At 40.5% G+C, this 27,960-nt stretch overlaps 1 protein-coding gene and 1 pseudogene across 2 annotated transcripts in view; one reads left to right on the plus strand and one right to left on the minus strand.

Annotated features, from left to right (window-relative positions):
- LOC111944288 (coiled-coil domain-containing protein 180-like) overlaps positions 1-27,885 on the plus strand; it is a 29,464-nt pseudogene extending 1,579 nt beyond the window's left edge. Inside the window, exons 2-25 of the transcript XR_015273799.1 lie at positions 101-183; positions 1,434-1,543; positions 1,634-1,762; positions 1,929-2,039; positions 3,118-3,235; positions 4,111-4,199; positions 4,638-4,751; positions 5,410-5,583; positions 6,101-6,216; positions 7,014-7,140; positions 7,616-7,679; positions 8,316-8,548; positions 9,181-9,398; positions 9,914-10,089; positions 11,193-11,373; positions 11,886-12,032; positions 12,302-12,446; positions 12,658-12,774; positions 13,225-13,347; positions 15,037-15,308; positions 15,869-15,924; positions 16,681-16,777; positions 17,781-18,307; positions 24,853-27,885. The product of XR_015273799.1 is annotated as a coiled-coil domain-containing protein 180-like (transcript). The remainder of the gene's footprint in view (positions 1-100; positions 184-1,433; positions 1,544-1,633; positions 1,763-1,928; positions 2,040-3,117; positions 3,236-4,110; positions 4,200-4,637; positions 4,752-5,409; positions 5,584-6,100; positions 6,217-7,013; positions 7,141-7,615; positions 7,680-8,315; positions 8,549-9,180; positions 9,399-9,913; positions 10,090-11,192; positions 11,374-11,885; positions 12,033-12,301; positions 12,447-12,657; positions 12,775-13,224; positions 13,348-15,036; positions 15,309-15,868; positions 15,925-16,680; positions 16,778-17,780; positions 18,308-24,852) is intronic.
- The window catches only part of BRINP3 (BMP/retinoic acid inducible neural specific 3), a 662,162-nt gene that overhangs the window by 585,387 nt on the left and 48,815 nt on the right, over positions 1-27,960 (minus strand). The window lies entirely within an intron of this gene.

Below are 27,960 nucleotides of genomic sequence, written 5' to 3' on the forward strand. Positions count from 1 at the left end.
TGTTACATTTTGCCAATTAAAGTGAATTATACTATTATGTTAGTCCCTCTTCTGGTGCATTAATAGTACAAATTGAAGCTTTATTCACTTTCTGTTTCAGACAACCTTTACCTTTTTCAGAAGCATTGGGAAATGTAGATGCAAGTTCAGCTGAGAAAGTCAGAGGCCTGCCTGATGTAGTTGGTAAAACTGGTTTCTCTTAATGTCATCTATTTTAATTTGCATTCACAGGAGACATGGTACATGTAACAGTTTTAGCTGAACAAGGTATAAAATTGTGCTGGTTTGAAAGAAAATCAGCAGGAGAAATTAACCCCACACAAATACCTTGTGAGAGATTTTGGAGTTACAATTGAATAGAAAGATTACAGTAAATGCAATGATACAGAAAAACATTTAAAACCACAAAGAGTACAGCCTGGCACCCTTGTGGTCAGGGTTGCAGTGGTTGCAGTCCTGCCAGAAGCAGTGGTCTTGTGAAAGTTTGGGTCCTCCTCTGGATGTCCAGTGGTGGTGGTGGTGTCCCAAGTGCCCAACTGCCCAGATTATATCCATGGGGTTCAGGTGGTACATCCCCCAGGGCAGGGAGGTTCACAATGGAATGATGGAATCCCTTGAATCTAGAATATTTTTGGAGTCCTTGATCAGCTGCCCATTCTGCTAGTATATATTCAGTTCATTATGGCCCATTGGCAGACATGACCCTCACTGGATGGGTGGTGCTGCTGCTTCCCCAGCTGAAGGAAAGATAAAGAAACACTATCTCACCCTGCAGTTTTCTGCCTCTTCTCATTTTAACATCCAGCTTGTATCCTGGGGGGTCAGGTATGCACTGAAAATGATCTATCATTAACAGCTCATCACAAAATGAGGTAGAGGGGAGTAGAATACACAGTTTGGTTACATCCACATTGGAACTCTTTTCTCTTGCAAGGCAACAAAAATCAGGCTCAGAAATGGCCTGACAAATTTTGATGATTTGAAGCTTAAGAGGCCTCATCTTCAAATTTTTGTTTCAAAGTTTTGATGATTTGATGATTTTGAAGATGAAGAGTCTTCTAATAGGAAAAAAAAGCAGTTGTGAAATTGTCAATCACAGGTCATGTTTAGCATTATAAATTCCAGTTTTGATGTAATCAAATCTCATTCCTGAAATGTTGCAATTTTTTTACATCATAGCTGAGCTAATAGTTCCATGTTATTATCCTTCTGAAAAACAGAAGTTAATAAAGGAAATTTTAAAATACACTCTAGTATTTTGTATTTTTACCTCCATTTGCTACGACTGCACTTCCCAAGGAAAGATGTTGCACACTGTGAGAACTCCACAGACTACAGCAGTTACAGTGTAGATTGAGGGATTTATTGTTCACGCATCCCATATTCTGCAGCAACAGTTCCAGGCTATAGAATCCTCATTTCTTTCTCTGCAGTTCCTGAGGAAGCAGGCAGTGGTACATGGAAGTACCTGGCAGAACGGCGGCCAAAGCGTCACGATCGAGCAGTGACCGAAATGCAGCAGGAGCTGGACGGCATTGGCAGGGTAAAGCAGGATCTTTTAATGCAGAGTCTTGAGTGCTCTTCTAAGGTCAAGGCCCAATATTGAAATGATTACACTGACCTACCGTTTTAGGAGATGGAAGCCTCTGTTTTGAAGATTCAGGAATTCCTTCAGCTTAAAGTGATGAAATCAGATGAAAAGAGTAAACTTCTGTTTGAAAAGATTGCATCTGACATGGCTTTGGAAGGTTTCTCATTTGAAGTAAGGCAGCTCAGAGCATTGGCTCAACTTCAGTTACTTGTACCTGCTCTATGTAATGTCTTCTTATGGTTCACTGAAGTCCTAAATTATTGGGTTTTTTCCTTTTTTATTTTTTTCTTATATATATTCACTTTTCAGTGAGATTGAGAGTAGATTTTTATTGCAGGGTTTGGAAGAACTGTGGAATATGATCCATGAAGAATCCTCCAACAGAAAAAAGTGGATTAGGGCAGTGGACGAATCCCTAAAGGAGATTGAAAGGAGTCGAGCTGTTAAAGTGAGCTGCAGTCTCAATAACTGTTGCTTAAGCATAAGATTGTTATTTGCTGATACCATGCTGGATGCAGAGCAGGAGTAGCTTGTTTCCACAGGAGTCAGAGGCCTGCCAGTAGTTCTGTTATGTGGTGATTGCTTTCTTTTCACTAATAAACTCATTTATTTTCACTCATTTTACACCCACATAATCAGGAAAAGCTACTTTTTTCCTAGTTTTAAGGTGTTTCTTTCTTTCATGATTACGGATACTACAGGTGCAAGGAATATGTGAGCTGCTTTTATTTTCCTGGAGACTTGTGTAGGTCAAACTTTCATCTGGTCTGTTATTTTTTTGGGGAACATAGCTATTCTGCAGCTGAGAAGGAGCATAGACATGAGCTAGCTTGATTTTAGTTTGTGTTGGCTGGGTGTCAGTAGCAAATGTGTTGCAGTTTTGTAGTATCCAGCCTAACCTGTCAAAGTCATTGGACATCATAGGAAACGTTTGGATAAAAAAATGGATAGACTCTGGAAGAGCTTGCTGCACTGTCCTTGTAGGCAAAGAAAAACTGTTCCATCAGTGCCTGTTCCTCCTCTCTTTGTAATTCAGGTATGGTGAGTAAGTCTGAGAGTATCACCAGTAACCTTTCTGTTGGATTAGTTGCAACAAATGGCAGAGATGAACACATTTGCTTTAATTCTGTGTTCACTTAAAACAGGCACTGGTGGATTCCCTTCAGATATTTGAAGGGAAGCTGGTTTGATTTTTAAATTCATATTGCAGCCTGTCTGCAGAGCACTCAATTATCACAATTAAATAGAAATCAGCTGAGTAGTAGCAAAGTGGAATGTTTTCATTACTATTTTTATGAATTAATGAAAAAATCAGTCATTAAGATAGCTAAGAGTAATATTTTTAAATTTACTTCTCAGTCTTTGTCATCCAATTAACTTAAATTCATTTTAATTTCTTTAATTGATTAATTATTTAAATTGATTTTAATGGAAAAATTGTCTCATTCCTGTAGTTTTTTATTTTGAAAATTGATATTTGAGTTACACTTTTTGTTGTTGATTTTCATTATTATTTTATTGCACAGATAGCAGATGTACTGACCAAGTATACCTTGAAACTGGAAGAAATTTCTTTCTTCTTGGCAGCTGATGTTCACAAGCTCATTAACAATAAGGCCATGGTAAATGTTTTAAAATGGCTTTAAATAAAATAATGCACAGTAGTATGGATACTCTGATTCATAATTTTATATTTTAAGTGCCGACTGATTTGTATTTTAAGATACCTGACTCTTGTTTCCTACTTTGATAGCACCTTGTTGCCTCCAAAACATACACAATCTGACATAATAAATGAATGGTACAGAACTCTGGAGAATTTAAACAGGAGTATTGGTAAGTTGAGAAATCATAAAACCAGTTTGGAATTCAAGCAATCCTTTCTTTTTCCCCAGGCAACAATGAGGCAGACAGTTGCTGTGAAAGTGCATGTTTGCTCAATTCTTTATTCTATATGTTCCCACTTACGTTCTCTGTTGCTTTGAGCTGGCTACTAGTAAGACCCAAAGAAGCTGCCTGTGACATCACTTTCCTTTGGCCAGTGCAAACACTTAGTCATGGTGAGATCTAGCAGAAACTGGCTTGTTAGAATTAATCTGGGGGAAATAGAAGGTTAATTTTGACATGGATCAGTTCTCAATCCTAAAAAAATCCTCCTTTTTAACTCTCAGAGAAGAAGAGGGGACATATTGCAGATAATTCCTTTCTCCAAGTCCTGTAGTATGCCTTCCCTCTGTGTCTGCCTTCTCTTGCTGCAGAGCACAGTGAGCTTTGTAGCCTGTATGGTAGCATGGAGGTTGGTAGCAATTGTAAATAACTTGCTACTTTGAAGCATAATTAGAAACAGCTGTGTATTAAGGTGTCTCTTTTGATTGGTTGGTGGTGTCACAGTGGTGTGCAGACACTGCTGGCATCTGTCCCTGTGCTGAGATTCAGCACAGGGCTGCTGTCATGTTTCCTTTTCACACTGCACTGTGAAGTACAGGAATGTTGACTGTGGTCTGTTCCATATCATTCAGACACACCTAATGTGGAGTGCATGGAGAAAATGTGCATCCAGTATGAGCTGGTCCAGGACAAATGTCAGGAAAAAGTGCAGGTCTGCAAGGTGAGTGTCAGCTTTGGGTGTGGAAGTGATGGTACGATATGTCATTACAGTAAAATATGTTTGAGGATCCGCCAAACATTGAGATAACAAGTTTTTAACCTCTTACTCTGTTCAAAAGGTACTTGAAATGTGTAAAAGCTGTAACAAATGCCAGTAATGAAGGGGGTGCTGTCCTGCATTTACCTGGAGGATGCAAGGACCCTCAGCCTTTGTGCTAAATCCATCTTATCTTGGCAAAGAAATTCCACCTCTCTGCCTCAGTTTCTCCCTTTATATCCAACTGAATTGTTTTGTTTACTAACGGAATGTGGGCTCTAGGAGGTTGAATCTTCCCTCTGTCCATTACAAGCAAATAAACACTAAGTTTAGCCATCTTCTCTGAAAGCCATGCAGTATTTCTTATATGCATGTGAATAATTGGCTATTCTTTTCACTTAGATGACCCTGTTGGATATTTGCACAGTAGAAGCTGTTGAAATTGTGCATTCCAACATGCTCCAGATGACTGAGAAACTAAAACATAGGTTTGAAGAACAGCTGGAGCACATGAATGTGCGTCTATTACATTTATTTTTATCACTCCTTGGGATTAGTCCTTTCTTCCTGTGCTCCCACCTGCAATGCCTTCTGCATTGTAGGCTATTGATGTCACATTAGAAAGAGGTCCACAGTGTGACTAAGCACTACAAAGAAGCAAAGTTTGGTGTGGAAAAGCTTCCAGTGAAAGAATTCATAATTATTGTGTTTATTATTTGTAATATAAATATATTGTGTTTTTATTATAATTTATATCTGAAATGCATATGATAGAGATGAATGACGTATGGCCCACCCAGTCTGCCTTATGACAGAGGAATATATTTAAATGATCTCCCAAATGTCTTCCAATCTGATCTTTTGTGATTCTGTATATAAAAATGACTGGGCAGTTGTTCCTAATGTGATAAATTGTAGAATGTGATTTGGTGCTTTATGATGCCAGAATAAACAGAAGTTTTGATACTCTCAGCTTGTACAACAAAAATCCACATTCTTACCCAGTTTACTTGGATTTTTCATTTTTTTTTAACTCCCCAAATAGAAGACACCATGTTGAATACCAGTCATGTAATTCCAGGCAGCCTTTTATCACGTTACATATCCTCTTACTCATTCATTTCACCTTCCAGCAGTTTAAAAAGAACTTGTTCACTTGAATGTTTTTCTTTAGAGTGATTTTAAGGAGATGGCTAAATGGCATGAGCAGCATTGTGAAGGCTTGTACAACTATGTTCAGGATGCCATGGCTCTCTGGGATGTCCATCAGCTCCAACTGTCCCAGCAGGAAGATGTACTTCAGAAGAAAGTAGATGAATGCAGATAGGAACAGGATAACATAATTCAGGTATAAACATAAAAACAAGGGTGTGCTGTAAAGAAAGGACTTCTTAATGCAAAGAACCCTCTGGAATTCAAAATAGCTGCTATAAAATTAAGAACATAATATCTGACTTTTGTATTGGAATTTCTACTTTTCAGTTTCATTCAGTCAAGTGCATTTTTGCTAACTCCTTGATTCACACTGAATGGACAGTCCTGTCTTCTTCTTGATAGGGCAACAGTGTTAAGGATCACTGCTGCTTTCTGTATAAAGTGGCTGCAAGTTGCTATTATGGGATGTTGTGCAGGTATAGAGTCTGGTTGGATGCAAAGTTCTCATAGTTACAACAGCCAGCTTGGGATAGCAATGTCAGAGGTGTTCATTATCTAGGCAGATCTTCATGGGTGATGAGTTTTGCTAAGGTAGCTTCCCTTATTGGTGTAGAATATATGTACATAATTAACTTACTTGAATCCTAAATAGTAATGGAGATTTTAGTATCTACTAAACCATTATTACTAGCTTTTTCATGTGGCCTTAGATGATGAAAGATAATCTGGATACAAGTTTGGAAAAAATGAAGATGGCAAGCTGTGAAGAAGAGCTGAAGGAATATTTGGAGAAAGCCCTTTCCTCTTTAGATCAAATTAGAACTAGGTATGAATTTTGTATTGTAAACTTAAAAAGTAAAGCATATTTTAACGCTGGTTGTACTACTTAGGTCTTGTTTATGCTATTGTGTGAAGGTATGGGAAAAGACTGCTTTTTACTTCGTGTAAGAATATAAAATAATGTACATATTGAACAAGGTTAAGGCAAATAATACCCACCGTTTAGGAATGGGACAAAGGGAGACTGCTATCATTCAAAAACCACACTCATTTGAGCAGTTAAAAGAAAGTCAGAGGTAACAGACCAAGTGAAAATACAAGTCCAGATTGCAGAAATGGAATGTAACCTATCTGAACATATACATAAATTCCCCATAATTATCTTTGTTTAGGAGACAAAGCAAATGCAAATGTAAATGAAAACAAGTGTGAACATTGATTTTTCTTGAATCAAGATGTAGCTTTATTTTCAAGTAAAAAGAAGATGAACCAGAAAGGCTCAGTCGCAGCTGAGCACAGTGCAGAACTAACATGGAAGACAATATTTTAACATCTTTTATGTAAGCAGTGTTTGTATGGTTCCCCATCCAAAAGGAAGGATGTAAAAGGCTTTACTATAAATATTTCTTAACTTTTGTGCATTTATTTATTTGTAATGAACTAATCTCTAACAAGCCAGGATGTGATTGTATTCAGTGTAAACAGGTCAATCGCAACATTTAGCCTAAAGGTTTTATGAGACTGATCAGAAGGTCAGATTTAGATTTAGAGGCACTGTAATCATACTGAATTTTATTTCTATACATACTTGAGTCTCTTCAACAGTGACCTTAAATTGGACAGGAATGAGACACTCAAGCAAATTGTAATGGATGAAGTAATGGCTTACCCAAAAGCTATTTTGTGGGAATTGATTTCTTATAGTATATCCATCAGCCAGCATTTTAGTGTGAAGGAAATCTCCAAACAGGTAAAAAGAAAATATCTACTGGTTTAGAACCTTATTAGTGTATTCATTTTTCACTTTAGAGAAAATTTACCTTTAAAATCCAGATTATATAAATTATTATATATAATAATTATTCAGATTATATAAATATATTATTAAATATATTATATATATTATTTCAGCCATTGAATAAAGTGCTTTTGGTAGAGATAGCAGAGGGAAAACAAAACATTTCTCAGTCCCGCTTTTAACTCTGTCCTTGTTACAAACGGCATTTTAGCAAATCCATTTGCCTTTTGAACAAAGAACTACAAGGTAATAGACTTAAAATAATCTATTTGAGTGTTACAGGTTCTTTAGATAGTAAGTGATCTATTCAAGACTATCATATCTTACTGAAATAGAAACATTTTGAGAAGGAATATGGGTTTCTTAGAAGCAAATCCATATTTTAAAACAGTGTGGCAGGTATTTTTTGTTGTTGTTTTGGTTTTAGAACTTGCAAGGCACGATAGACTCCACAGTTCAAGATCAAAATAATACCTCAACAGTCCAAACAGGTATTTCTGCTTACTTGTTTTTCAATTTCTATTTCTTTGGACTGTAACCAGTAGAAGTCTGCTTTAATTGTAAGTAACTAGTTGAGGCTTCAGAAGCTGAACAAACAGTGGAGCAGCAAGCTGAGAGCATTGTGCAAGGAGAGGAAAATCAGAGTATCCTGAGTTGGAAGGGAATTACAGGGATCATGAAAGTCCAGCTCTTGGCTTTGCACAGACATCCCAACAATCCCAACGTGTGCATCCCTGAGAGCATTGTCCAAATGTTTCTGGAGCTCTGGCAGCCTTGGGGCTGTGCCCATTCCCTGGGCAGCCTGTTCAGTGCCTACCACCCACTGAGGGAAGAACCTTTTCCTAGTACCTAGTCTAATCCTCCCCTGGCACAGCTCCAGGCATTCCCTTGGGTCCTGTCCCTGGTCACACAGAGCAGAAATTAAAGTTGCCCCTCTATTGCCTTCGAGAGGAGCTGCAGCCCCCAGTGAGGTGTGACCTCAGTCTCCTCTCTCCAGCTGAGCCAAATGCCCTCAGCCACTTGTATGGTTTCCACTCCAGAGCCTTCACTATCTCTGTGTCCCTCCTTTGGACTTCTCTAGCAGCTTTAGGTCTTTCTAACATTGTGGCATCCAAAATTACCCCCAGGGCTCGAAGCAAGGACATCCCAGCCCAGAGCAGAGCAGGACAATGGCCTCTCTCAACTGGTGCCAGAAGATAGGGACAGTTGTCAAAAATCAGCTGGAGAAACAAACTTAACGGAGAAACAGGTGATCTTGGCACAGGAAATTGCAGAAACAGAGGAAGAAGAAGATGAGGAGAGTGTTCCTCATAAAAGTGAAGAAAATGAGCATGCAGAACAGGGACTAAGCATTATGCAGGTAAGTGAGCAAGAGAATACATTTGAAAGTGAAGGCAGTCTTGACCAAAATAAGGAGGAATAGGAAGTCTTTCTGCTGAGAATGAATAGAAAGTCCTTTTTTGCTTAGTTTGTATACAAAGCACCCAGGGCTCTAGATCCTTTTATGGGAAAATGGAGTGTATAAAACAGTTCACAACCATTCTTTTTGATAATTTTTCATAATTTTTTTTCTAATCTGTCTTTCATCACAGTGTTCTCAGCCTGTAGTGAATGATTTAAGCTAAGTATTTGTACCTACGTATTAGTTTTTCAGTTTCCATGAATTAATACCATAACGAAAACGTTTTCAAACATTGTTGACTCTGCCTATGTCTTGCTGGCATATATATAAATAAATATATAAATATACAAATATATAAATATATATTTTTATTTATATATAAATATATTTATATATTTTTATATAAATATATAAATATATAAATATATAAATATATAAATATATAAATATTGCAAGCACTGTGTAAATGTCCAAATTAAGAATGAGGACATTATTCTAAATATCCTTAGGATTCCTAGACTAGCTGGTGCGCTGTTAATTCTATGCTGATACCTTTAAAAGTAACGTGATAATTTCCCACTGTTTCCCAGTCAGCATCCAAGAGCAGCGAGGCAGAAAGTGCTGAAATTGCCACGGAGATTTTCTCCACTGCTAGTGGAAACACTTTTACTGTTCTTGGAGTTGAAGAGGCAGGAAAGACTGACATCACAGAGAGTTACCTTACGAGTTTTGAAAAAGAAGAATCCCTTCCTATGTATCTGAAATATGTACTTCTCACAGAAGCCATGTTTGTCAAGCTGAAGGAAAGGTAAGTAGAAAACAAATTCTGTTCTTTCCCTTTATGTAACACACAAATTTCAGCTGCTTAGAAGAAACATTAGACTACAGAGGAAAAGTTATCTAATTAGTGTTGTATAATTAGATATTTATATTGTTAGCTATTTAATTATAAAATTGATTGTACAATTATTACATTAATCCACTTTTGAAATTCATACAAATACGAGAAAATGTTTATATTGCTTTGTATCCATGGCTGTCAAAGTACCATAAAAACATTTACCTTTACAGAATATTCATCATTTAAGGAAAATTATCTAGTGAGACAAGTAATTTGCCCAAATTCCCTGCAAAGCCTTGAAGGTAAAATGCCTGGTACTCAGTAGCATGCAGCTAGCTCAAAAATTCTACCAGTATTATGCAAATGGTACTGAAACCATACCTTCCTATAGCCAGAAGTTAAATTCTTAGAAATTATGTATTTAATAAATTCTTACTTATTATTTGCTGTTCCTCACCATAATATTTCTTTTTCAACCATAGGATTCGCCTCTGCTTTTTTGAGCACTTGGAGAAATGGTTTGCAGAATCCTTGTCAAACTCCTATGTCTTTGTAGCTGCCAAGAAAGAGGAGCTGAATTCAAAACTTCTGCTGCATCTTAAGTTGCATCAAGGAAAGCAGGAGGATATACAGACAAAAATCTACAATGTTTGAGCTGGTATTGACTTTTTTTTTGTATTCTGAGCATCACATGTGTTCCTAACATGATGGTCCTAAGTGGGCCAAAATCTGTTTCAGCACTAGTTGACTTAGTAGTAGAAGACAATAGAAAGCAGTTGGCTGTCAAGAATTCCCAGTATATTATGTTACTTACATATTTTTAAAATGATATTTCTTTTCTATAGCTCTTCCTGGTTTGTGCTGTGTTATTTTTGGAAAAATAGACAGTAGTGCCTTGATTAACAACTGGATTGCAGAAGATACTGAACATTCTATTGTCAATGTTTGTGAATTCTCATCCACCCTGAAATTATTTAACAAGAGTCTGTGCTGTACAAAAAATATTTTAAAAGTATTGCAGGAAAAGAAATTAGCAAGTTGGGAGAGCCAAAATGTCAGGGCCAAGCTTCTGAAAATATGAGAGGGAGGATTTAACTCTGTGAAATATCATTGAGCAGCTACAGAGCATCGTCTAACTAAAACTCTTTTTGCATAGGAAGTGTCAAGTTTTTGTGGTGAGAAAAAGGGATTTTAGACAGGTTTCTTGGTCTTTAACACATAAGCAAAAAAATTCTGCTTTTGGAGAGCAGGCAAATAATTTTTCAATTTCCCTTTTTCTGCAAAGAGGACAGGTGCTTCTTCTGGCAGCTTTCTTCAGGTGGTTGCCTGGCTCTTGATTTATCCAGCTATCATTCTGGAAGAGAGACTAAAACTGATTTTTTTCCTTCCCTCACAAAACTAGGAAAAGTGGATGATTTTCCATTAAAAAATATGGCCATTGGTTTTGTTACGAGACTGAGAACAGAGAGATAAATGGAGATGTCAGCAATGACCAAAAATAAAGGAAAAAGAATGCTTGGAGCAGACAAGAGACACATGTGGTTTGAATGGATTAGGAGCTGTTAAGGATCTGTGTCTTACACAGGAGAAAAGTCAAAGAAACCAAATGGAATGTATTTAATTTGTATATTTCAGCTACTATGAGGTATGGCTTTGTTTTATTTTGCTGCTGCTGCTGCTGGTCACAGGTTGACTGGGCATAGTGATAGTTCACAGTAAACAGGGAATAATGTTCCTGTTGTAAACTTCCTTTCTTCTCAGAGGAACTGTCACTTCACAAAGAGCATCTTGAGCGCCACTGTGCAGTACTGGCAGAAGGCCTGGAAAAGGAGAGAGCTGAATTCCTCAGATTCTCAGACCAGCTAAATAACCTCAACACACACTTCAATTCCCGAGTCAGTCACTTGGAGTTTGAGTTGCTCCACGCTCCTGTGACTGAGCAGTAAGTGTGCCACTGCTGTTGCTGTGAATCTCCCTAGTTAAATACTCCTGATTTCTGTCTGAGGTGTTTATGGTTTGCATTCTGAACCTGTTCTTTCATATGTTATTGCTCTTCAATGAAGACTACTTGATAAAACTTGAAAACATGTAAAGAATTTCATTCTCTTGCCCTGAAGAAATTAAAATCAGGACTGAACACCTGGAAATTTTCATCTGACAGTCTTTAAGTAGAAAAGATGTTTCATTGGTTTAGATTTTATCCAGTTTACTGAACATGCACTGTAAGAGCAGCTGACTAATTGTTTTTGAAGAAAAAGATGCAATAGTATCAGCTGTTGCTGATACCTTCCATGGGTTCATCCAAACCATCCCAACTTGGGGAGCTGCTTTGAGAGTCATAAATCACTTCTGAGTCCCCAGATTTGCTCATGTCTTTACAGCCAGCAGTTGTTGAATCATTGTGTTGTGTTCCTTTTCAGACATCTTTCCTTATCTTTTATTATTTGCTGTTAGGTCAGCTTCTTCCAGCAACAATCTGGAATCAGAGCTCCAGAACCACCTGGAGTCCATCAGGGTTACTGTGAGAAGTTACCAGCAGCACTTGGAGGAAGCATTAGGAAAATTAAGGGATTCAAATGTGGATTTTCTCAAAAGTTGCAGGTATATAGATTTCGTAGAAGTGTTGTTTATAAATGGTGACTGAGTTCTGGGAATCAGCGTTTGTTGCATAGGCAGAAGAGTCAAAGTAAATTTTATTTTGTTATTCATCTAGTTTCCCATTTAAAAAAATAAATGCATCTTGTTAAACCACAATTATTATGCTGTTTTCATCACATTTGTGTTGATATATATGTTTCAGGGCTGTTGAGCTGAAACAGTCTTGGGGAAAAAGATGACTCACAGCCAATTGTTTTTATGTTTGCTTTCAGATTATTTTCAGAGGTCGGTAACTTTTCTTCTGAGGAGGTAAAGTTTTTCAGCAAGTGTCTTCAGAAAGAAAGTAAAGAAATTGACTCCTTTGAAAGTTCAATCAAAACAGATGTGGAGCAAATAAAATCGAGCTGCTTGGAGCAGGTATGCAGAATTACATTATTTCAAATTATGTTTTCTGTTGACATATTTGATGGGATTTGCAGTCAGCCTGCTTTCAGATTAGAACTGTAAATCTGTTCTGTTTGGCAATTACATGATGGAAAAAATTAGTAAAAATGGCAAGGTCTATCACTTCAGTTTTAAAAAGTGAAAAATTATCTTGTTCTGTCTTTTGTTTCTGACACTCTTAAAGGCTACAGAACTGTTCAAGCAGTCTCAAAAAAGGTTTGCTTCTCTCTCTCTGAGTCGAGCCTTTATGAGGAAGGTCCATCAGTCTTTGAGGAGGTTACGACAGCAAATCAAATCAGAGGTACAAACAGAAACATCAGAACTTTGCTTAAATTCGTTATAATAATTTTCTTTTTTCTACCTTTGAGGAGATTTTGGCTGAATTCATAGTGGACAAATATTACATTATTTTTATGTTGATTTAAAACCTGTTTTCTATCTATCTGCTATTTTCAGCAGTCACTATCTGCTGAAAAGCTTATTTTTAATAGTGCTGACACTGTGCTGGCACGCTATGGCCTTGCAGCACATTGAGTGTATACATCTGAATTCACCAGCATTTTTGTGTGGTGCAGCAAACAACGTGAAGCATTGCTTTTGTGAATTACTGTTTTCAGCTTCTCCTCTGAGTACCAGGGATTTTTAACCAGTTTTTATCAGTGGTTCTAATGGTCTAATGGTAATGAAAGTGGAGCCTCTGAAACTCCTGTGGATGGGGACTTTACTTCTCTGGTGTTTGCTTCTGCTTTAGGTAGCGAATTCCAATTTGCAGTCAGCCACATGCAAGTCTTACCTGGAAAAGCTCCAGCAGAAGAGAGATGCTTATGTTTGTTCTACTGCAGATAAAGAAGTAACTTCTCATCAGCATAAAATGGTACTTAATTTGATTTGTTATTAATTGTTATTAATTTGGTAAAAAGTAGTATTTTTGAGGAAGACTTACATTTCCTCATATTTGGGGCTGGGCAGGAACACAGAATTTTTGCTCAGAAAGATCCTTGTCCTGGATTCAGCTGGGATGGAGTTAATTTCTTCTCAGTAGCTGTTGCAGTGTTGTGTTTTGGGTTCGGAATGAGAATGGTGTTGATAAATCAGTTTTTGCTAAGTTGTACTTATCCTAAGTCAAGGACTTTTTTTCCTTGTCTCCTGCTCTGCCACTCAGGGGGTTCACAAAGGAAACTGGCAGGGAGCATAGCTGAGACAGGTGACCCAAACTGGCCAAAGGGATACTGCAGCCCATGGGATGTCACATCCAGTCTGTAAACTGGGAGAGTTATCTGGGAGGGGCAGTCTGGGTTCAGGAAGGGGCTCTGGCATCGGTCAGCAGGTGGTGATGGTGTTGTGCATCACTTGTTTTTCACTTACTATTATTGTTATTATTGCTGTTGTTACTATTATTATTATTATTACTATATATTTATTTACCATTATCACTGTATTTCACTTTACTTTCAATTATTAAACTGTTCTTATCTCAATATACATGTTGGCCTTTGATTCTGCTCCTCATTTCACCAGGGCAAGGAGGGAGAGAAGGAGGGTTGAGTTGTGCAGTGCTTAATTTCTAGCTGGGTTTAAAACCACCATAGTCCTTTTTGGACACCCTGTTTTCCTGTTTACCAAACCAAAACCTCAGCCTCGTATACAATCTCATTTCTTCCATGTATGTGTACATAAACTGGTGGCAGAACAGAGGCAAATATGTTGTTTGCAAGAGTCAGCATGTTTGAAAAGGTTAGAACAGTTAGTTTAGTAAATACCATCTGTCTTACCATCTTTTTCAGGCTTTAACTTCTGAAAAGTTGTATGATTTTGCCAGAGAGGTGTTGGAACAGCTGAAAAAGAGGAGCAAGTACCTTGACTGCTTCTTAGTAAAAGCAAAGATTCCACATGCCACTCTAAGATAACTTTCACATTCTCTATTTCCTTTAATATGAAGAGAATTTTCTTGTGTACATACTTTAATGGCTTTTCAGAATCTGTGCTTTGAATTTTCAAATGAAAAAAGAATCTGCATTATGCCAAGATGTCAGAGACACTGTAACATTAGGACAGCCTTTTTAAGAGGCTGAGTAAATCACCAAGTCTACAGAACGCTGAAAGAGATGCATGGCATTGCAGTGAGTTGCTCAGTTCTTCACAAGAGTTTGTTTTCAAGGTGTAACACTATTCAGAGGTACATATTTCACAGGTTTCTTTTTTTTTTTTTTAAATCCCAGATGTGTCCTGAAGGGATTTTGTTTTTATCAAATGGGGTTTGTTTTCTTTCCTCCCTTTTCTGGAAATTCTGTCTTTATTTTGTAATCTCAGTGGATCATTGTTTTAAGAGTATATCCTTAAATACTGTTTATGATGATTATGAGAACCTACTCTTAACTGCTTAGAAGTGTTTTAGAGCTGTATAGCTGTAACAACATTGCTGACAAAAAATTTACTTTAGCCTGTGAAGCAAGATACTGTCCATTTAGAAAATCTGCTTTAGTAGCCGGTCATTACATGGAATGCTTTCACTAACTGCCTGCTACAGTCTACAGGGCTTCCTTTATCTTTCTTCCCATTTCAGGAGGACTTCACCACTCCTGACACAGATGGGACATTGCAAGGGGACTTAACAACTCTTGACATGAATGGGAGGTTACAAGATTCCATTGCTCCTGCTGTCCCAGAGATGAGAGCAAAAAAGAGCTCTCATTGCAGAGAAGACAGTCTCAGAGATGAGAGCAAAAGGATGGTGATGGGACTGGATCCTGATAAATTCCCTTTGTTAAATCCAAGCAGAATGGATACATCTATGTTTAATGATTTGGCAATAAATGTTATCAAAAATTTATCTGGGTAAGTACTTGTTTGCCTAAAGGTATTTTTCTTTCCTTGTCTTTATTTATATTTTCTTTGCCCAGAACTAGTGAATAGACTGGTCATAGGTAATACTACTATGTATTTTCTGATCTAACTTTAAAAATTAGTCTAGCTGAGACTGCTTTCTTTTTAAAACCAATATTTCTCATAGCCAAATATATTTTTGAGTAATAAGTGACATCTAGTATACAATGATAAATTTCAGGTATTTAAGTTTTGTCTTCTAGAGATTTATTTTAGTTAAAAGGTGATTATCTGCTGCATAGTTGACTGAATATAAAAAGTGTAAAATGAAGACTATGACAAATGTTTGATTTGCAAATAGTATTTTAATGTAGTTTTGCTTGTAGAAATTCCAAAATACCAGTTAAACAAATCAGTCCCATGAAATTACTTCTATGTACACTGTCAGTTGTGAAAGTAATCCTATCTGTTACATATGAGCTCAGAAATTTAGCTCAGCACGTGACAGGGATAGAGAGCATGCCTTGTTTGCTATTTGTTATTCAGTAGTACTTAATTTGGTTTTTTTTTAGATTTGACCTATCAAAAAAATCCCCAAACCTAAACCACGGGAGGACAAATGATCCAGGTGTGCCTGTATTTCTTTTAATATTTTCTTTTCATCTAAATTGCAGTTCCTGGCATTTTACTGCACACGGTCCAGGCCAATGGCTTCTATGCTAGGAACTCTGAGATAGTTGTGCTTCTCAACTCTTTTCCTGGACATTTTTACTTAGATTAAGATGATTTTGAATTCCTAAAACAATGAAAGCTGCAGAATGAGATAATAATGTTATAAAGAGTACCTGTGATAGCAACAGGGAAGCAGGGTTGAGAAAAGAAGTGGTGCAAAAATCATGAAATATATAGGGAATCAGTGTATTCTCACAGTGTATTATCATCTACTCCAAAGTGAGCACAGAGGTAACCCTAGATGCTCCCTGCCTAGTGTTCCCATTTCCTCATGTCTCTTCTGCAGACCTTGACTCCTCCAGCCATTTCCAAAGCTTTCACATTTACAAGTCCCCATGACCACTAATACTATGAATGTAGCCCATTCATTCTCCTTATTAACCTGCCTCAAATTTGCTTTACATCTCTTCCATTTACCATGTATTTTCTGTGACATTCCTGGGACTCATGCCCCAGCTCATAACCTTTATTGCTGTTGCCACTTCTGAGTTACTTCAGGCCTGTCTGACAGAAATGATTGTTCCTGTTGTTGTCCCCTACATATTATAAGGAAACATTATAGAAATAAGAATACAGTATACATATACACATCAAAAACTTCAGTTGGTTGGCATTTATGCAATATCCTTCTTCTTCCCTTGTTAACTATCAGCAATTCTTCCCCCAGTAAGGAAGAGGGTATCTGATGCACATTCTCAGAAGTCTTCTAGCAAGAGTTCATCTCGGGGTGAAACAAAGCGAAAAAAAAGGTGAGACCCATAAAGTGAGGAATTCCATTTAAAGTATTCCTATGCAAGAATTTACCTAGACTTGGTCTATACACTGAAAGATTCATACTGCTTATTTGTATTCCCCTTCTTTCCATCTACTGCTTATCACTTGGAATCTCTTACCTCTTTATGTCCACATGATCAGCTTTGTGGGGCTTTTTCCCCACATTTTGACTGGAAAAACATTTTTCTTTTTCTCCTTCAATCTGCTGCAATTTTGTATTTTGCAGTTGTTGAAATATAGACTAACCCTTAAATCAGTGGGGCTGAATTTTCAGGTGTGTCTAAATAGGTTGTCTTCAGCTTAGTCCACAGATTGAGGAAATGAGCTACTGTAATAGTGAAAACAACAATAAATTTTTGAACAAGTGAGAGTTTAGAGGAGAATTCTGAGAATCATTTTCCATCAAAATACTCTATTTAGATTGTCATGGTTTGAGAATGGTATTCCCCAATTTTGCACTCCTACCAAAACACTCCAAACCGTGGGCCACTTTCTCACTCCCCTTTCCCTACAGCAGCTGGAGAGGAAAATTGGAGGAACAAAAGGTGAAGATAAGGTTGAGATAAGAACAATTTACTAGAAAGAGCAATGAGATTAAAAGAAGAACAGTAACAGCAGTGATGTTAATAGCAAAGTGTACAAGAGAGGCAAGCGATTCACATGTGAATGCTCACCACAAGGAAACCCGTGACAGTACCCGACTGCCACCACATTCCCCAACAGCAGGGACCCTTCCACCCACCCCCACAATGGTGAGAGGTGGTAGGGAATAACTTCCAGGTCCTGCTCATATCCCCTCCTGGCTGCTGTAGAAATTAACCCTGTCCTGGCCAGAACCATAGAATACTAGTTTAGGAGTTACCTTTTTTTCTAATTTTTCTTTAGTTTCATGTCTGTTGTATGATTGACTAGCTCAAATCATCAGTCAGAGAGGAAAACACTTGTGGATAGTTTAAAATTAATGTTTTTCCTTTCCAGTGAAAAAGGCAGGAAATCTCTTACCAGGGACGAGAGAGCACAGATACTTGGAAAGAAACCTCCAAAGTCTGAGTGAGTCGAATATTTCCAGAACAAGAAATTAATCTATAAAAAACCTTGAGGTATGTATGTATGTATGTATCATTGTGACCTATAGAATTCACTACTGAAGGTATTTAGCCTTGATATTTATAGGTCAAAGTACTTCCAGAGCACTTCCTTTTTGCAGCATTGTAAGAGTGAAGATCTAAGCCACCTAGTTCATTCTGTCTAATGTCTGAAGTGGGGGGTCTTACTGGAGCCCATTTTGTACATTTATAAGAAGTGGGTGGGGAATGTAAAATAGCCTCTGCTTCAATTCTTTTCACACCTAAGAAGACCAATACATTTTATGTCTTCATTCTTGTGCTCAGTGTTCCATTAGCAGGATAAACAATGAGCAAACAGGTTCCATTCCCTTTCTCTAAGAAAATTATCATATTGTTTCTGGATCTGTGCAGCTGTACTCCATAGAACTGAGATATTTTGTACATGTGTCCTGGGGTGACTTTATGATACTGGTATCCCCAATCGTCTGGTTTATGTTATATATTAAGTTCTGCACCTTTAAGACTGGCTTTGAAAGCAAGAGAGGGGGAAGAAGAAGCGCGCAGTGTGTTAAGGAAAACATCACTCCCACACACCCCGCTCCTGGACTGTGGTGTCTGCAGCACGGACAGACAGCGGAACAGAGCTTCTCTCTGACTTTTAGTTAGTTTTAGCTAGCTGAGGCAGAGGAGTTCCCTGGACCTTTGTTTTTTTCAATTTTCTTGGATCTGTGCAAGCCTGCCCTGGACTGAACACCCAGCCAAACCCCGGAAGCTCACGCCTGTGGCCCACCGGGGCCTGGGCCTCGGCACTTTTCCAGCGCCGGAGGGACTGATAAGAACCTGAGCGAGCCGAGCTGCACCACATGAAAAAAGACTTTTCTTCCTAGACTTACCATCCCATCAAACAGCAAGAGGTTTTATTATTTAATATTACTCAATTTCTGTTAAATAAACAGCTTTTTCCACTTCTCTCCACGGAATTTTTTTTTTTTCCTTTTCCCAGACCCGTTGGTGGGGAGGGGCATTTCCCTGTGGAGATCCCCATTTGGAGTTTTCCTTCCTGATTTGCCCTAAACTAGGACAAATACAGTTCTTGGCGCCCGAACGTGGGGCGAGAGAAAGTGGAAAAACCTGTACTGATTGTTGGTTGTATTTACTCTGTATTGGGATAAAGCAGTCAGTAGTCATGTTGTTTAGATACATAATGTCTCTTGGGGTAGAAGCCTTCATGTGGACCTGGTCCCTAAAAGTTTTTGAGGTTTTAATACCTGTCTTTGCCCTCTTTCACAGTAGAGGGGCACGGATTAGAATGGTTATTGTGCTGGGCTCAGTGATAATGATTTATAGGAAGTTTATAGAACTACTGAAGTTTCTGTCAGGTATGTTTGGCTCATGGTTTCTTCGCCCGACCCTGCCTCCCAGTCCTAGTAGCACATTTTGGGAGTTTATTGGTAATTGCACCCAGTTTGTTAGAGGAAGACCAGGGGATGAGGTGTTTCAGCCTTTTCTTTCCTTCTTCTCCTTTGAATCTGTTATGTCCCTCTTTGAGAATACCCAGTTTCCCCTGAGTGTTAAGGATACCACTTTCCTGGTAGTACAGCTGGCTCAGCTGTTAAGCTTCCTCTATATAGTCTGCAGCTTCTCTAAGATGAGGGCTGAGATATCCAGAAGAGCCAACGAGACCCCTGCCCCAGAAGTAGACTCAGGTGTGGGAAATCCTGAGTGGTGTAGAGAATAGGAGAGAATTGGCTGAACTCTGGAGGAATTTTCTGATCCCCCAGCCTGGGAATTTTCACGTGAACAAATTCAGAACCCAGATGAAGTAAGGAAATATCTGGAAGAGAATTGCTGTGATGATTCTAAAAAGAAAAATCTCATTGCAATAAGCTAGGCCCTAGCGTATGCTTATCGCACGGTGCTAGATACTGTAGAGCAAGCAGATAAATCAGCAGCTACCCCAGTGACTCAGGCTAAACCAGACAGTGAGCCTAAGCCAGCAGCCAAACCAGACAGTGAGCCTAAGCCAGTGTCTGTTGCTCCTGCCACGAGAGGCATGAAATTCAAAACCAAAACCGATCGGCCAGTAGATGATGATAATGGTGATGCGGGGGAAGGACCCTCAAGACCAGCAACTGACACAAAATCAGAAGGCACTGGTGAACCTTTCTCCCTGAAGGACCTTCGTGGCCTGAGAAAAGATTACACTCGACGACCTGATGAATCTATAATTAGTTGGTTAGTCCATCTGTGGGATGCTGCAGGTGAGGCTACAGTTCTGGATGGCACTGAAGCGAGGCATCTGGGGTCCCTGTCACACGATCCGGTTATTGACCAGGAGATGATGAGGGGGGCTGACCCTTATAGTCTCTGGGAACGGGTCCTAAGAAGTGTGGCACAAAGATATCTGTGTGCAGACGATCTCTATATACAGCAAACTCGTTAGAAAACCATAGAACAAAGGATTCAGCGCTTGAGAGAAATGGCAATAGTAGAGATTGTCTTTGTGAGTGACTTAAGTACTAGAAATCCAGACTTGGTGCCATGCACATCTGTGATGTGGCGAAAACTTGTTCGACTTGGGCCACAAGAATACGCTTCTGCTTTAGCAACAATGAAGCAGGATGACCGGGAAGAGACTGTGCTGGATATGGCGAAGAAGCTTCGAGCATATGCAGATACCGTGCATGGCCCCATACAAACAAAAATTGCAGCTATGGAAACACGTATGCAAAACTTCCACAACAAAATGAAGGAGAATTTCAAGAAACTCAGAGAAGACCTTCTTCCAGTCTCAGCAGTACAGACCAGGAGCCCTGGTACTCAACGCAGAAGTTCCCCAGATAGAGAGAAAAAGCTAAGAGCTGAGCTGTGGTTTTTCCTACGTGACTGTGGAGAAAACATGAAAAAATGACATAGAAAATCTACTGCTGCTCTGGCAAAACGGATGCTTGAACTGAAAGACAGCAAGACTCAGGGAGAATACTCCACCAAAAAGAAAGCCACTCCAGTAGCCTGTAGTCAAACTGACAAGTATGATGATAACCAAGTTTAGAGGGGCCCTGCCTCTAGCCAGGTAGAGGCTAGGGAAAACCGTGTCTTTTGGACTGTGTGGATTCGTTGGCCTGGCACATCAGAACCACGAAAATATGAGGCCTTGGTTGACACTGGTGCACAGTGTACCCTAATCCCATCAAGATATGTAAGGGCAGAATCTGTTTCTATTGCTGGTGTGACAGGGGGATCACAGGACTTTACTTTAGTGGAAGCTGATGTGAGCCTGACTGGAAATGAGTGGAAGAAGCACCCCATTGTGACTGGCCCAGAGGCCCCATGCATTTTAAGCATAAACTACCTCCGAAGTGGGTATTTTAAGGACCCAAAGGGGCTTAAGTAGGCATTTGAGATAGCAGCTATAGAGACAGAGAGCATCAAGCAATTGAACACTTTGCCTGGACTGTCAGAGAACCCATCTGTAGTAAGACTCCTGAAAGTAGAAGAACAGCGAGTACCAATTGCCACCTCGACGGTGCACCGCCGGCAGTATAGGACAAATCGAGATGCTGTGATCCCCATCCACAAGATGATCCGAGAACTGGAGAGCCAAGGGGTGGTCAGCAAAACTCACTCACCCTTCAACAGCCCCATCTGGCCTGTGCGTAAATCTGCAGGAGAATGGAGATTGACTGTGGACTATCGTGCATTGAATGAAGTGACTCCACCTCTGAGCGCTGCCGTGCCGGATATGTTGGAGCTCCAGTACGAGCTGGAGTCCAAAGCAGCGAAGTGGTACGCCACTATTGACATTGCCAATGCATTTTTCTCCATTCCCCTGGCATCAGAATGCAGGCCTCAGTTTGCCTTCATGTGGAGGGGAGTGCAGTACACCTGGAACCGACTGCCCCAGGGGTGGAAGCACAGCCCCACCATCTGCCATGGACTGATCCAGGCTGCCCTAGAAAAGGGTGAGGCTCCAGAACATCTGCAGTACATTGATGACATCATTGTTTGGGGAAAGACGGCTGAAGAGGTCTTTGAGAAAAGAGAGAAAATCATCCAGGTTCTCCTGAAAGCTGGTTTTGCCATCAAGAAGAGCAAAGTTAAGAGACCAGCTCGTGAAATTCAGTTCCTGGGAGTAAAGTGGCAAGATAGACGGCGTCAGATTCCCACTGAGGTTGTCAATAAGATCACAGCAATGTCTCCACCCACCAGCAAGAAGGAAACGCAAGCTTTCCTAGGTGCCATAGGTTTTTGGAGGATGCACATTCCTGAGTACAGCCAGATTGTGAGCCCTCTTTACCTGGTCACCCGCAAAAAGAACACTTTCCAGTGAGGCCCTGAACAACAACAAGCCTTTACTCAGATCAAACAGGAGATCGCTCATGCAGTAGCCCTTGGCCCAGTCAGAACAGAACCAGATGTGAAGAACGTGCTCTACTCTGCAGCCGGGAGCCACAGTCTGTCCTGGAGCCTTTGGCAGAAAGTGCCTGGGGAGACTCGAGGCCGACCACTGAGATTCTGGAGCCAAAGTTACAGAGGGTCCGAAGCCAACTACCCTCCCACAGAGAAGGAAATTTTAGCTGCCTATGAAGGAGTTCAAGCCGCCTCAGAAGTGATTGGCACAGAAGCACAACTCCTCCTGGCACCCCGACTGCCAGTGCTGGGGTGGATGTTTAAAGGAAAGGTTCCTGCTATCCACCACGCCACCGACGCTACATGGAGCAAGTGGATCGCCCTCATCACGCAGCGCGCCCGTATTAGAAACCCAAATCGCCCTGGGATTTTAGAGATAATTACAAACTGGCCAGAAGGTGAAAACTTTAGTCTCACTGATGAAGAAGAGCAAGAACAAGTGACACGGGCTGAAGAAGCTCCACCGTACAACCAACTGCCAGCAGAAGAAACGCGCTACGCTCTGTTCACTGATGGTTCCTGTCGCGTCGTAGGGATGAACCAGAAGTGGAAAACAGCCGTATGGAGCCCCACACGACAGGTCGCAGAGGCCACTGAAAGAGAAAGTAGATCAAGCCAACTTGCTGAACTCAAAGCTGTTCAACTGGCCCTGGACATTGCTGAAAGAGAGAAGTGGCCAAAGCTCTACCTCTACACAAATTCATGAATGGTAGCCAATGCTCTGTGGGGATGGCTGGAAAGGTGGAAAAAGGCCGACTGGCAACGCAGAAGAAAGCCAATCTGGGCTGCTGATGAGGAAAAAGACATCGCCACCAGAGTAGAGAAACTGTCTGTGAGGGTCTGTCATGTAGATGCCCATGTCCCCAAGAGCAGGGCTAATGAAGAGCACTGAAACAATGAGCAGGTAAATCAAGCTACAAAGATAGAGGTGTCAAAGATAAACTTAGATTAGCAACACAAGGGAGAGTTGTTCCTAGCTCGATGAGCCCATGACGCCTCAGGCCATCAAGGTAGAGATGCCACCTATAAGTGGGCACAAGACCGAGAAGTGGACCTAACCATGGACAGTATTTCCCAAGTTATCCATGACTATGAGACGTGTGCCACGATCAAGCAAGCCAAGCGGTTGAAGCCGCTATGGTACGGTGGGCATTGGTCCAAATATAGATATGGGGAAGCCTGGCAGATTGACTACATCACACTGCCCCAAACCCGCCAAGGCAAGCGCTACGTGCTCACAATGGTAGAAGCCACCACTGGATAGTTAGAAACCTCCCCTGTGCCTCATGCTACAGCCCGTAACACCATCCTGAGACTTGAAAAGCAAGTCCTCTGGAGGCATGGTACCCCTGAGAAGATTGAGTCAGACAATGAGACTCATTTCAAGAATAACCTTATAAACAGCTGGGCTAGAGAACATGACATTGAGTGGGTGTACCATATCCCTTACCATGCACCTGCTGTGAGAAAAGTAGAGAGGTACAATAGACTGTTAAAGACTACCTTAAAAGCGTTGAGTGGAGGATCTTTCAAAAATTGAGAGCAGCATCTAGCAAAAGCCACCTGGATAGTTAACACCCGAGGTTCCACCAATCGAGCAGGCCCAGCCCAATCCGAGCCCCTGCATAAAGTAAAGGGAGACAAGGTCCCAGCAGTACATCTCAGAGGTTTGTTAGGAAAGACAGTTTAGATCAATTCTACTTCGAGTACAGACAAACCCATTCATAGAGTTGTTTTTGCTCAAAGACCGGGTTGCACATAGTAGATAATGAAGAAAGATGGAACAACACAATGTGTACCTCAGAGAGATCTGATAGTTAAGTGAAGATTATGAATAAATGCCCTTGTCTGTATATAATGTATGTGTTGTAGGGTTAAAATATATATATATATTAATTTTGATAATAAGTTGACGATATGGGGATAAGGGGTGGAATGTCCTGGGGTGACTTTATGATACTGGTATCCCCAATCGTCTGGTTTATGTTATATATTAAGTTCTGCACCTTTAAGACTGGCTTTGAGAGCAAGAGAGGGGGAAGAAGAAGCGCGCAGTGTGTTAAGGAAAACATCACTCCCACACACCCCGCTCCTGGACTGTGGTGTCTGCAGCACGGACAGACAGCGGAACAGAGCTTCTCTCTGACTTTTAGTTAGTTTTAGCTAGCTGAGGCAGAAGAGTTCCCTGGACCTTTGTTTTTTTCAATTTTCTTGGATCTGTGCAAGCCTGCTCTGGCCTGAACACCCAGCCAAACCCCGGGAGCTCAGGCCTGTGGCCCACCGGGGCCTGGGCCTCGGCACTTTTCCAGCGCCGGAGGGACTGATAAGAACCTGAGCGAGCCGAGCTGCACCACATGAAAAAAGACTTTTCTTCCTAGACTTACCATCCCATCAAACAGCAAGAGGTTTTATTATTTAATATTACTCAATTTCTGTTAAATAAACAGCTTTTTCCACTTCTCTCCACGGAATTTTTTTTTTTCCCTTTTCCCGGACCCGTTAGTGGAGAGGGGCATTTCCCTGTAGAAATCCCCATTTAGAGTTTTCCTTCCTAGGGGCAAACCCTAAACTAGGACAACATGCCATACAAAACTATTAAGATTAGTGCTTAAGATATTTAAGCATTTGAGAATTTTATTCCATATTCTTTTTCAGTATAATTCCAGTAAACAGCTCAACCCACCTTCAAATATTTTTTCTTTATCTAAAATGCATACTTAGTTCTTTGGGCACAGGAATTTGGCTAAGATCACTTTTTTTGGACAGTGGCATGGCAGTGCTCTCCAGTGAGCAATTACAATAGCTCCTTGTCCTGGCTGCATCTGAAGAGAATCTGTGCTAATGTGGGGAAAAGTTCTTAGGCATTCTGAATATTGGTTTGTGTATGCTCTGAAAAGCATACGGAAATTAATCTGAACAAAATATTTGGAAAAACAGTGAATATTGCCAGTGTGATTATTTAACAGTTTGATCATCAATTTAAATTTTTAAATTTTTTTTGGTTTTCAGTACTTTGAAGGGGATTATTACGAATATTCTCTGGAAGGGTAACAACACCTTGCTCTGCCTTGGTGAGGGAAGGAAATGTCATGTTCTTTAGTCAGTTCTGCTTTCATAGGTGTATTCTTGTGAAGAGACCTTCCCTTTGCCCCCCGAAGGAAATCCACGCTAGCTCTGTCGAATGGAGGGGTCAGGGAGGCTCTTGGAGACCAAGAAAAGACCAAAAAGGTGCTGCTTCTCCCTCCGGGGATCGGAGGATGTTTATTCTGGCTCGCTTCCAGAAGAGAGAAGAGCCTGGGTGCCTCTTTCCCGGACTTTTTCAAACCTCGGGAGAGGGGCAGGGGGACATATAACACCAAGCACTGGGATAACGTTTCAGGGACAGGAAGGGGAGGGGAAAGACACGTCACAGAGAAACAAAGTAACTCCCAGAAATATGCACCACCACACAGCAGGAGTGGTTTCCAGAGCAGAGAATGCAGTCCTCAATGAGATCTCAAACAGAACTTTGTTTGAATTGCTTTCAAAATTGATTTATGCAGTTTCCCATCGAGAACATCCTTATTTTGTTATGCATACCCGGTCACACACGCTTTCACACGTGGTTTCATAGCAGAAGGGAATGACAGAGCTGATTCCCAGGCTGCTGCCCCTCTTGGGCTGGCCAGACTTCCTGACCTGTTTCAACAGGCAAAATTAAGCCATGAAATGTTGCATCAGAATGTACCAGGTTTGATTTGACAGTTTAATCTGAAACGAGATCAAGCCAAAGCCATTGTGGCCACGTGTCCCCACTGTCAGTGCACAGCTCTGCCATCCCTGAGTGCTGGAGTTAATCCAAGGGGACTTGAAAGCTGTCAAGTATGGCAAACTGATGTAACACACATCCCTGAATTTGGACAGGTAAAATATGTACATGTATCCATTGATACCTTCTCGGGAGCAATTTTTGCCTCAGCCCATGCAGGAGAAAAAGATGTGCATGCCACAAAGCACCTGTTGCAAGCTTTTTCTGTGCTAGGAATCCCTAAAGAAATGAAAACAGAAAATGGACCAGCATGTATTTCCAAAGTGTTTAAGGAATTTTTGCAACAATGGGGAGTGAGACACAAGACAGGAATCCCTCACTCTCCAACAGGTCAAGCAATAGTAGAGAGAGCACACCAGTCACTCAAACGAGTTTTGAAAAATCAATGGAAAGACAAAGTAAAGTTAACACCACAAGAAAGATTATGCAAAGCCCTGTTCACTCTCAATTTTTTAAACTGCTCTGTGGAAGATCAAAACCCCACAGTGGTTAAGCATTTCTCCCCTCATGGCAAACACAAGCTCAAGGAACATCCACCAGTGTTGATGAGAGACCCTGAGAGTGGAAAAATTGAAGGTCCTTACAAATTAGTGACATGGGGAAGAGGATACGCTTGTGTATCAACACCCCTGGGTTTACGGTGGGTCCCACAGAGGTGGGTAAAACCGTACACTGAAAAACATCCCACCAGACCCCCCGATATTTCAGTGGCAGAAGTTCAAAGATCAAACAGGTATTTGGGTGGAGAAGGAAATCCAGATTCTCCATTCTACCCTGACTTTCCTCTGTTGAATCTGTTTATTGATGAATTCAGTTAATAGTTTTTGTTCCTTGTTTACCTGTATTTTAGGAAGAAACCATCCCGAGCATGACAGTTTTGTGGACATTTTCTCAGCATGGGGATTTTCGGGATGGCTGTCTTCTGTATTCCAAACTGTTTTAGGGTTTTTTGCAATTGTTGTTGTTTTGATTATGTTTTCTGTTTTGCAACGTTGGTGTGTTACCACCACCACCAAGTTAATTTCTCCTGCACCTCAGATAAATGCTGTGGAATTCCCAAATCCCAATACACCCCAAACCCCTTCCCCTTGGTTTTAAGAAGTAAAACCGAGTTCCCTTCCTTCTTTTGGAAAAAATTAGGGGGAGATGTTGTAGTTGATAACTTGAAATATATCTTTTCCCTTCTTTTAGTCCGTCTCCCGCCCCACCCCACCCCCCACTTCTCTTTCTCCTGTTTACCTGGTGTCAGGTTACCACGGTTACTGAAGTTTCTCTCCTCAGCCCCACAGCGAGAGGCCGGATAGAGAAAAGAGAAGACCCTGCTGGCATTTCCAGCTGCTTGAAGTTTCTTTAGCCCAGGAAAGCACGGGCTTGGGAGAAGAGAGACCCTTCTTTCCAACACGCAAGTTTGTAACTTTGTTGTTCCTGTCCCAGAATGCCTCTGAGCTATGGAAGCTGAGAGGCCATGCTTACCTTGCCTTCCCTTTCTTTCCCCCCTGTGTTGCCAGGAAACCAAGCCCGCCCCCTCTCCCCCCCTCTGCCCCTCTGTGGAGAATACTCCTACACCTTTGTGGGCATTTGAAGAAGTTGGTGTCTGTTATTTCTTCTCTTGGTGTGTGTAACCTTGATTTGTAGAAAGTTTGTAAGATGTACTAACTGAGAAAAATAATTGGTTCTTTCTCTGATGTTCCCTCCCTCCGAGAAACCCTGTTAAAAGAGACCTCCCAGACCCCAAATCCTTTGTCTCTCATCCTTTGGATTCCCCTTCACAGAAATAAACTGTGGCATGCAAACCAGAGAGAGTCCCCCCCTGATTCCTTTACTCGCTCTATAGACTTGAATTCTTGAAGAAAATCAGTGAACCCCACAAACA

This window comes from Cyanistes caeruleus, chromosome 9 (genome assembly GCF_971803275.1).
Source record: "Cyanistes caeruleus chromosome 9, bCyaCae1.hap1.1, whole genome shotgun sequence".
Classification (NCBI taxonomy): domain Eukaryota; kingdom Metazoa; phylum Chordata; class Aves; order Passeriformes; family Paridae; genus Cyanistes; species Cyanistes caeruleus.